The following is a 12,103-nucleotide window of genomic DNA, read 5'->3' on the forward strand; positions in this document are numbered from 1 at the left end:
CTGGCAGCTGGCTCTGTAAAAGAACTTGCAGATCCACATTTGGAAGATGCTTATGACATGAGGAAGATGAAGAGAATGGTCATTGGTGCAGCATGTTGTCTGAGACAGGAAGCTTAGTTTCGACCTCTAATGAACAGAGTAATTACTCTTATTCTCATTAGTTGCATATATATGTTTCAGTTTCTAATCTTATGTCAAATTTAGTTGCTTGAAGACATTTCCTTTCCTGTGAGGAGTTAGTGCTAGAATTGTTTTTTCCCATAACGAAGAATGGCACATGAAATATCAAGTTGATATCCTTTTGACATAGAGTAAAGGGTGTTTAGACCTAGTGTTTAGGGTTGTAATCTAAACATTTGTTTAGTAATTCAATTTGTAAAATCATCACGCTTAAATAGGTTAGCCCTAAATGCTGATGTTGGATTATGGCAAAATATTCAAGGCCTCAATTGCCAATAATCTATTTTTCCATTAATGAAATATAATATTCTTTGAATATTAGCAAAAGAGATTACATCATATCTCAAACCAAAGCTTCAGTATGCAAATTACCCCTCCCTGAATAGGCAAGAAGAGCCAGCATATCTACTTTCGCTCCAATATCAAGAGAGTATATAGCTTTCGTGAGAATCACTATCCTAGCTGAAATCTGGATTGCAAGATTTGAATTGAAAGCTTTGGTTTCCCCAAATAAAGTGGCTTACCTTTGCATTAAACTGACTTTGTGAAATTTCAAACAATGGATAAATGTTAATGTAATAACGTGAACTTATTCTTCCTCATTGTTTGTGTGTAACTTATTATTGCAGACTTTGAAATTACTACAAGGAGAAGGAGATGACCTACCTTATTGGACCAAGAGGTAATTGACAATGTCCATGGAATTAGATGAATTGATTGAGGATGAATCTAGAGAAAACTCTAGGAGTTGTGACATCCAAACTCATCTATCACTTGCAATGCTTGGAGTTGATGATGATTTGGTATCAAATAATAGTCCAGATCAAAGTGAAAATCTTGTACATGAGAGCAGAACATTGGAAGATTATTTCTATGGACATTATAGCCGTTCAACAAGCTTTTATTGATTTAAATCTACTTCTCTGAGCTTCATAATTTTTCTTACTCCTTGCTTCTGTAAAAGCTTAAATATTTTATACTTGGTGTATTACTGTGAGCCAATGCCACTACTTAGCTATGTTCAATTTCAATCACTCTCCATATTGGCTGAAGTTGTGTCTGAAGTTGAGTGGAGTCCATGTAAAGTCCCTTGCCAGTTCCTTGTATAAATGTGAAAGCCATTAGTGGTCACTCGTTTTGGTGACCCACTGGTGCTCACTAGAGCTAAAAAAATTTCTTGTCCTTGCCTTTGGAGCAATTGTATGTATGTGGAAGGAAAAGCAATTATGATATCGCTATTGATATGCCAAACCATTGTTATGTACTTTTTTAGGTCTGAAGATGTGTAACTTGTGGTTTAGCTTGGTACATTCTCTTGTATACCAGTTTACTTTGAATTTGTCAATATCATAAGCCTAATAGTGATTTAAGTGTATGTCTGCATGGCATAACTGCATTGCGGTTGAACTTTTTCTAAAATTAAGTTGTATTTAAAGAAATATGGTGTCGAAAAAGCATAGAACTCCAAACATCAAATCTCTTTGCTCCTTGTAGGCTTGAACCAACATCTCTTCTAGAGAAATTCAACAATTCTAATTTAATAATCCTATCGGCCTCTCTTTGTACCTTTTGAGACAATTGCTAGTTCTAGATGGGACATATAACTCCAATGTGCTTTGTCCTCGTTACAGAGAACACAAAAATATTAATGCAAGGTATAACAACTATACCACTAGCACTACAAATCATTTCTGCTCAAAAAGGGGGATTTAAATCATGCAAGAGCTTAAGAGGGGCAGGGTCCAGTTTCAAAAATAGCCTTACAATTGGACTAATCAAAATAAAATCTGATTCGCTTCATAGGCGTAGAGTAAACAGGTACCAATGAGGTAACGTGCAAGTGGACAATTAAATCATATTCAGCACAAGACCAGCCCTCAACATACAATGCAATTGAAAGTCTTGTGTTATGAGCTCCGAACAAGATCACAAATGATATATTATTCACCAAATTTTAATCTTCCACAGTGAGACAGATTGATCCTCTCTGATTTGTCAAACAAATAAAAAAATACCAAAATTATGCATAGAATCATCTTTGAACTGTAAACACTACAGTATATAGTAACCTGGGAAAGTGATGAAGCACTCAATACCATACAAAAATAAAATTCCTTAATAGAAGATTCCTTAATAGAAGAAAACACCACTGAAAATTGTGAAAAGCTGCCAAATGAACTTTGCCAATCTTTTAGATTTATAGAAACAAAGTCAAAAAACCTCTTCAAAGCTAAGTGCTTACTACTAGCCACATCCAATAGAAAAGGTTTTATGGGGCCTGATAAGATCAGAACTTGCTTGACCACGGTAAGGTAAGCACCGTACCTACCTAATGTATAAAAGAAGACTGATAAGCTGGAGGAGGGGCAGGCAGTCTACTGCCAAAGTGATGGTTGTTGTAGTTAGTAGAGGAATTGTAAGAATCAGAACCCAACAACGAAGGCCCTATGTTATCTGATGGATACATATATGGCCTTGAGAGCGAGACTGGAGTCCTATTTCCAACACCATAGCCTGCTCCATATAATCCTTGGTTTGATCTGTCATATGCATTTTGGCCCTGTAGGTTGTAGGATGTAACACCTGGAGTTGCACCAGAATATTGTACTCTATCCAAAGACCTATAAAAGCTTCTTTATGCACCATTGGAAGAAGCATAAAGAGTCAGAGTTCTTTCATCTGCACTTAACGGAGGCATATATACACCAGCATTTCCTCCATTAGCACGAGGACGCTTAGGTTGAGACTTAACAGCACCTGCAGACCTTTTTCTGTCAGCCTTAGCTTTCTCTAGCTGAGCTACACGCTTTTGAAGAGGATCTGGTGAGAACTGTGATTCAAGTTTGTGCTCCTCAATGCACTTTATAACAACTCTGTAAGTAGAAATCTCTTTTGTATTTACTTCATTCTGTAGTAGCAAATAAAAATATCGGTTAAAAAAGGAACTTCCGATATAACCAACAATACTAAGCCAAAATGATCATCACATAACAAGACATTTTGTATAACAGTAATACAATCGTACTTGTGCAACAGTAGAGTTATTCCCGCTTTTTAAACTTGCCTGAGAAGCTTTCTTAGCATCTTTCAGATATTCCTTCAATAAAGGAACAGGTGCAAACTTATCTGTCAGCCCAAATACATGAGCAAAGTTGACTACCTCAATTTTTTTTCAACAAAGGAACAGGTGCAAACTTCTCTGTCAGCCCAAATGCATGAGCAAAGTTGACTGCCTCAATTTGTTTTCCACTATTGACCAGGGATTATACAACATTTGCATGAAATTGTCACAAAATTTTCAGTTAATCTGAATATGTCACAAACATTTGAAATACCAAAAGACAGTTTACTGTGAAAGAAAAAACAATACAGACAACTTCAACGGATTTGTCAATAAAGATAACAGCTATGCCAGCTTGAGACCATTTTCGTAAGTAAACAGTTCCCCACTCATGAAAGGCCTTATGACACTTTACCATAGCTGATCATCTTCAGGAGCCTTTATTAATATCAACAAAATAACTTACATACAACTTTCTACCTCATAAAAAGATGTCTACCTAGTAGAGGCCACTCAGTATCTGCCTTGCATATGAAATGTTGAGATCTAAAGAAAAGACTACCAACCCCGTCAACTTAGAAACCCGTTCACTGGACTAAACAAAAAAAGTTGGGAAGGTTTACTACAGCCAGGATTACCAAAATTTATCTTCAACTCAATCAGCCACAAGCAAGTATACTGATAAAATCCACCAGTCCCTCAAAAAGACCAAGCTAGCCATGAATGCTAGAAAAACAACAAAAATCCTATCTACCAAAATGGATGGTAATTTTGCCAGCCTAGCCACTGAGGCTAACATTACAGAACACCAGCCAACCAAGCTGGAATTTTTGATTCAAGTCCAAGGTAACGACAAAGTTCAGGTGTCTGCCTGCACCGTGCAAATGCAAGAACAAGCTTGCATAAGTCATCTTTATCAAACTCTGACACAATTCCAAAAGTAACTAGAAGTTGCAAGAAGGCCTGGGCCTCCAACGAATTTCCATTGGAAACATCTCCTTCAAGGTTTATCTTCAACTTCCATTCATGTGCAATACTTTTAGCTTGCTCCTTTATATTTAAGGGCAGAACTGGATGTTCAACACCCAAAATAGGATCTGCCAAAACGGGTACAACAGATTCCAGTAATAATGTACAGGCCCGGCATAGAGCTGGGAGCCCAGACTCTTTCTTGTCACTTGACATTTTTTCAAGAGAATAAAACCCCTCCAAGGACTCCAACACTAACCGTGGTGGGTCAGTTGCAGAGTTTAATGTAGAGGGAACCTAATTGCAAAGCCCTATTTCCAATTGCAAAAGTCATTAAGAATGGGAAGAAAGGATTTAGGGATTATAATATCAGAAAATTTCTATTTTTAAAGTATTATAAAATGAGTTTAGATATTTATATTACAATAATAAGTGGAAATCAGAAAAAGAAAAAGAAAAGAAAAGAAATTGATTGGAGATAAACTTTTTATAATTTTGTAAATGTTATTGAGTTCCAATGCTCAAACAAAATATTTATAAAAGGTAATTCACTGGTCTGTGGATGAAGCAAGCATTTGGAGGCTAATTCGTGAAGTCTGACAATAAAAGAGGTGAAATTAGAATGAGTAATGATAAGACAGACATCCTTGTATAGAAATTGCAATGAGGTTCTTCTTAAAGGTGACTTAATTGTATCACATTGATTTTGACATGACAACATCAGCAAAATGATATAAAAGTCGTTGCAACTAGTACATCTGTGTTTGGTGCATTAATCACGATATGAGATTGAAGGAACCTGGTGCATTCTCGATCAGAACTATTGCTTGATTGACAACAACATGAGTCTTGTGTTGTACAACAAATGTATAATTGGTGCATTAATCACTGTATGAGATTGAAGGAATCTGGTCGCATTCTCAATCAGAACTATTGACAACAGCATGGGCCTTATGTTGTACAACAATTGTATAATTTGATTGTGAAGGATTTAAGGAGAAGTAATGTTGTTTTTTCTGATCCTAGCAAGGATTAGCAAATATACTATTTATTGGTCCCTATGGTATACATTGTTTGGACCTTGTTTGCTCTCTTAATTGTAAGTGCATAAAAATATTAGATTCATAGGACAGGGTACCATTAATCATGTGATCCAATGATCTTGGACGTTTTTTATTGAATTCTTCAAAACTTATTTCCATTTGATCTTCCAAAATGTGAAGATAGTTTTATTGGTTGGAACAACGCTACAACCTACAAGTTATAATAACAGAGATTCTGTTCTGCATAATGCTTTCCACCTTGCAATCTTTTTATGGATATGGTTAAGCAATATTCTCTTCGAGTAAAGAATAAATTATTGTGTGTAGAGTCATTGGGTTTACTATAGTAATAATCGTAACATTTTGTAGTCTTTTGTTTGTTGTTATGTGGTTTAGTGGTTGAGACAGTGCATTACCATGTTAATGACCCAAAGTCAAACTTAGAGATCAGAGCCCTCAATTATAAGTTGGTTGAATTTTATGAGATTTATATGCAATATTAATTCAATAATTAAAAAAAAATATAGACTTAAGCACCCTAAATAAACTTCAATTTATACATTTTTAGAATCTCATTTATGCTACATATCTGCATCTTATGTACATTTTCCCATTCCCATGTCGGAATTGTTCCTCAATTTATGCCTTACGGTGTTTCCTTTGCAACATTTGGTGCAAATGCTAGTATGAAACCTTCCGTCTGTTTGAAGTTGATTTCTCATTAAGACACCAATCTATATTAAATTTTGGAGTCATCTAACGAGGTGGAGGAATTGCTAGGACCACCAAAAGTGGTCAAAAAAACTTATAGGGCAGTGTTTGAATGGTGTTTTTGATAGTGGAAATAGATTCAGCACTATCAAAAACGCCTAAGACACCTAAAATTTTGAAGTTTAACAACTATAACTTGAATTTACAAAAATCCTCACTGAATTTTCTGTAAATATGACCAAAATTTCCATAACTTTCCGGTCAACTCTTCCGGTTAGACTACACCTTAAATTTTTGTTTTGTTTAATTAGGTGGATTTTGAATTCTGAAACCTGATGCTACTTGGACCTATAATGTTCAGTTTGATAGCGAAATATACTTCCACGAGACCACCAATTCCCTTGCTTGGTTTATGTTTAGGACAAATAGTTTGTGGAAATTTGGCCACATGTCTCGCCTACGGAAAGAGCTCTACCCTGTCCATGTCACTAAGTCACATTTGCATTTTTTTTAATTCAGACTTTACTCGCTCAATATTTTGATATTCTGTTTACCCTTTTCTTTCATTATTTTTACTAAAGATACTAAGGGAATTTTCTAGCTCTGGCTTTCGGTTAACATTGAGAAACCGATCATAGAATTGTAAAAACCCCAACAAACTTTTTACGTCAGGTTTTTTTAACTCCAATAATTAAACTACTTGTTTCTCGTGTAGAGTTCTAGCGAAAATGTCTTTAACCACACTAATTTTGACGACCAAATGGTAGGGCTTGTCGCAGACACATAGACTTCAATCTTAGGTATCAAATCTAGGTTTCTTTACCTACTTATCCTTCTTGTATCTCGATCTTAAAGTTTTGAATTTTCTTCAGGTTATGTCTTTCTTCCTTGTGAAGTATAGGTCTCTAAATTGTTTCGTTTCAAAACCTTTTTTCTAACTCAAGTACTTGGTTTTTATCAAGGTTCTTTCCAAGCTTTTCGAACCAATCATCCACAGGCGGCTTAACCCTTTTTCCGGTTGATCCACAGTCTCAGCCATGGATACATAAATCCTTTAGTGAGTAATTATCTATTTTATATTCTACTATACTTTTTTCTTGCCCTCATTGGTAGTCTAATTTAGACTTATGGAAAATCTCACAGGCTTGTCACCTTTGTGCTCTCTTCAAAGTATTCAAGATTATGGTGTCTTGAAACTTCCATGTAAATTTTATTACCTAACTCTTTGTTTTAAAGGTTTATATGTTGAACCTAAATATTTTATAATGAGGGTTTTGGCACAATTCTCAATTTCTTGAAACAGGTTTGCTATATAAGACTTCCTTATTCAAGATTTCTCGACTTTGATACATAACACCTTATTCAAGATTTCTCTGTCGTTTAAGTGGATATGGAAACTTTGATACATAAGACCTTATTCATGATTTCTTTTCATTTGAGTGGATATGGAAAGAATCTAGATACACAATGTATATTAAGTAGTGAACAAAATTGTTTACACTTGGTAGTTGAATAAGATTTCTTAGCTTAGAGCAGTCTTTTGAGTGGAAATCGAAAGAATCAAGATACATAATGTATATTAAGTGGTGAAGAAAACGCTTAACACTAGGGAGTTGTAATGAAATAAATACAAAAAAATATCACTATATACATAAATGGATAGAAACCCTTTTTGTGCAGAGGAACAAACTTTTTGGTGTTGTGTGTTGCTTTATCTTTGTTGTGTCATGCAACAGATTGAGCCAAATGACCCACCAAATCTTGACTTGTTGTGTAACTGGATTCTATGAGAGTATACTGAGAGCACAAAGATAAGAATGCTTTGTCATTGAATGTTAGTTTTGTTGTGCTAATTTCAATTTTAGATTTATAAACAAATTCTTGTCAATTGCTTCATGTGCATAGCTTCCCTTATGGTCTTTGTGATTGAAAATAGGAAAATTTATCAGGTTTTATGTTAAATTCATGAGAAAAATAATATGAAAAATAAGTGTTGAATGACAACAATCAAATGTACAAAAAACCATCAATTTGAACACTTAACACAGTGTTTTGATGAATGAGTTCACCCCTCCTAGGCTACATCTCCTCGGTCCAACTTCCATGGCTTCAGCCTCTGTATTAGCTCAACAATGGAAAAAGTGTTGTTTGCAATGCTCTACTGCTCCTGGAACCTATTTCAATGTGCTCAAAACATCCAAATTAGCTAGGAACACCTTTTCCTGATCTCCATTTGGTCGAATTTTTCTCTAGTTATGGTCAAAATTCTTTTCCTTACCAAACCTCCTCTAAAACTGAATGAAATCCAATTAGTTTTGCTAAATTTGTTGGAATCTCCACATTTATCCAATTGACAAAGTCTAGCAACTTAATCTATAGTAAATTGTGCGTTTAATTAAATATTAAACACATTTAATGAGGCATTAATGGTGCTTATTGAAAATCTCGTGCGGTTCCATATCCGTTGATCTGGCGGTTTGAGTGGAGGCGAACACGTGTTGTGGCAACCACAACGTTTATGGTAAGTGTCTTGGTTATGGTTTGTTGTAGCCCGGCAATTATGGAGTGGACACATGGGAGCATAACCGTGAATGTTATAGTTTGCGTAGCCTTCGGATGTATTAGTCGCTAACCGTTACCATCGGATGTTTGGTGGTGTTCACATGGGGGGGACTGACCCGCAGACTGGCTCCCTCCTAACCCCCCAACCACAAAACATTAAACTTTAAATATGTGTTGACTCCGTTATATGTTAAGTTGTAACGTGGTGGTAGAACAGTATGTTGTATGGTTTGTTAGGGCAAGGTTCCAAGTTTGACCCTGTCGACCTACCCATTATTTTTCCACTATAATACATCGATGATTGACCTTTGGGGAGGGACATGTGGCGGCCTCAGGGATTGACACTTGTCCCTTTCTCATTGGTCCACTTTCAACCAATAGAAACATGACAATGCACCAAACCATAAACCAACCACACTATGCCACTTGTAAAAATCTGATAGGTCATTGACCTCCATTGACTCTGCCCAGTCACTTACCACGTCAGCAGTATGGACTGCACTGCTGACGTGCAATGACTATACATTTTTTTTCAAAAATTTATTCTATTTGGCAAAGCAAACAAAACATGATATCTTCCTCATATGAACTTAGTTTTGAGTGAAACGAGTTGCATTGGGATCATTTGACCAAGACGAACATGAAGGTTCAAGCTTCAAGCGATTCTGAGAACTTTGATTTTTGAGCTAAACATTGAACACCTAATCATTCCTCCCCACTAGAAACCTTTTGGACCCCAAAAGATACTTTCAATTGTTTATCAGGTCAGGGTGAAACTCTCTCACCTTCTTGATCTACAACCATTTGGATTTAGAAGGCTTTTGTCCCTTGAGTCCCACTCTAAGGTATTCGACATTCCCTCTCTTTTAAGTTATGGTTCTTTTGTCATGTATGAGATCTTGTTGAAGTTCATCAAAATATTATGGCGAAAAATCATCTATTGATGGCAGATGAACATGCTCTCCTTCATCATTAATCAAAGGAGGCTCAAACAATCTCAAATTTTCAACATTAAAAACAGGGTATATTTTCATATGAGGCAAATCTAGCTTAAATGCATTGTTACCAATATTTTCCAAAATTTTAAAAGGACCATAAAGGATTGGCTTAAGCTTTTTACCTTCCCCTTTGAGTCTCTCTTTTCTAATATATAACCGAACTTCATCTCCAACTTGAAATTTATTATCGACACAGTGGTTTTCATGCCTTTCTTTGTAGCTACTTTGACTTCTTTCAAGTTGTTCCTACATTGTGTGATGTATCAACTAAATTCGCTCTATGAAATTCCTTTCCTTATCAATGTCACTATGACCATCGATGGCGACATATTTTTCAAAGACGAAGTCCAATGGCGATCTTGGCAAGTACCCAAAACATGCCTCAAATGGCAATGTGTTTATGGAAGAATGCTTTGCCCTGTTGTATGCATGTTTTATGTAATGCAACTATTCATCCCACAAATTGGGATGTTTTCTACAATATCCTCTAAGAAGATGAATGACTATCCTGTTGACCACCTTTCCATCTGTTTGCGGATGAAAGGTTGTACTCCTCTTCAACTCAGTGTCCATCATGTCCCACAAATTTGACCAAAAATTCCCACCAAAATCGAGAATCTCGATCACTTACAATGGAAGTAAGAAGACCAAAATGAATCCATATATTTTTAAATAAAAGATGACTTGTTTGTTTAGCTTACACATTTAGTTGAACCTGTCTACAACTACATATAAGTAATCGTGACCTTTCCTTAACAATGGAAAACCTCCTACAAAATCCATTGAGATACTATCCCATGGACGTGGAGGTACCAGAAGTGAAGTGTACAATCCTAGTTTCCTATTGCTAGGCTTACTTGTTGTACACAAAGAACATCCTCTAATGAAATGAGATACATTATCAAACATGTGTGGCCAATAAAAATACCTTTGGAGATTTGCCATTGTCTTGCCTACACCAAAGTGTCCAGTAATCAATGAAGTGTGTGCCTCCCTTATGATATTGTTTCTTTCTCCTTGTTGAATACATAATTTTCCCAAGCGATACAACAAACTATTATGTACATGGTAATCCAACTCTTCAATTTGGTTTTATTGTGTCAAGCTTGCATACACATCTTGAAAGGCATTGTCATATGCATGTTGCTCAATGTAACTTTCATGTAAAATACAATTGTGCTTGAGTAAAATAGATGAATTTACAATAGGCTTAGAAAGCATATCGACTACCTTATTGTAGATTCCCTTTTTGTACTTGATAACCAAATGAAACTGTTGTAGAAAACCCATCCATCTGAAGTTTCGTGCTTATTGAAAATTTTATTTTGATTGTAAGTAATGCAATGGTTGATGATCTATATGGATAATGGTCTCCTTCCCCATCAAGTAGTGTTTCCATTTTTTGACAAATTGTACCAATGCGTAAAGTTCTTTGTCATAAGTGTGATATTTAGTGACAACTCCACTAAAAATTTCAGAATGAAATGAAATGGGCTTACCACACTGCATAAGAACTACTCCCCTGGTATAATCACTAGCATCCGTTTGAATCTCAAATGGATGTCTAAGATATGGAAGAGCCAATACCAGTTCTAAACTGATCTTTTTCTTTAAATCATAAAAAAATTGTTGTACACCTCCCCAATGGAAGACTTTCTTGACACTAGTCAATGCATGTAGTGGTGCTACAATGGAAGAAAAATTAGCAATAAATTTCCTCCAATATTGTGCTTCCCCTAGAAATCTTCTTGCCTCTGTAACTGTATTGGGCTTGGGCCAATTCAGAATGACTTCAACCTTAGAGGGTTCTATCTTCAACTCACCTACTCCAATAATGTGTCCCAAATACACTAAATAAGTCTTTCCAAATTCACACTTCAATACCTTTAAAAATAGTTGTTCTTTTCTCAATACATCAAGTACTTTGTTCACATGCATGACATGTTCATCTCTGGATTTGCTGAATATGAGAATATCATCTAACTAAACAATGATAAAGTAATCTAGAAATGGTCTCAATACATCATTCATAACTCTCATGAAAGTAGTTGGATCATTTGTAAGACCGAAAGGCATAACAAGCTACTCAAACAATCCTTGTTTAGTTTTAAATGTGGGTTTCCTAATGTCCTCTTCAATTATTCTAACTCGATGATAACTACTTCATAAGTCTAACTTAGTGAAATACTTTGCATACCTCCATTGATCAAGAAAATCAGCAATTCTTGGGAGTGGATAATAATTCTTTACCATTATTTTGTTCAATGCATGGAAATCCATACATATGTGCCAAGTCTCGTCCTTCTTTGGCACCAAGACAATGGTTGAAACGCATGGCGAAGTAGATGGTCGTATGATACCTTTCTTCAATAATTCTTGAATTTGCTTCTTGATTTCATGCTCTCCATAATCGACATGTGATACATGCCAATTTTTGGAAGTGGAACATCCTGCTGCAGTTGTATCTCATGCTGAATCCCTTCTTGGGAGGTAACCCATTTTGTTCCTAAAACCTCTCGCCATGCTTGCTTACCACATCAAAAATAATCAAATATTAATTTGTCATCAAAACCTTCAAA

Source organism: Pinus tabuliformis, chromosome 3_2 (assembly GCF_031772625.1).
Source record: "Pinus tabuliformis cultivar Carrire ecotype Pingquan chromosome 3_2, CPIR1, whole genome shotgun sequence".
Classification (NCBI taxonomy): Eukaryota; Viridiplantae; Streptophyta; class Pinopsida; order Pinales; family Pinaceae; genus Pinus; species Pinus tabuliformis.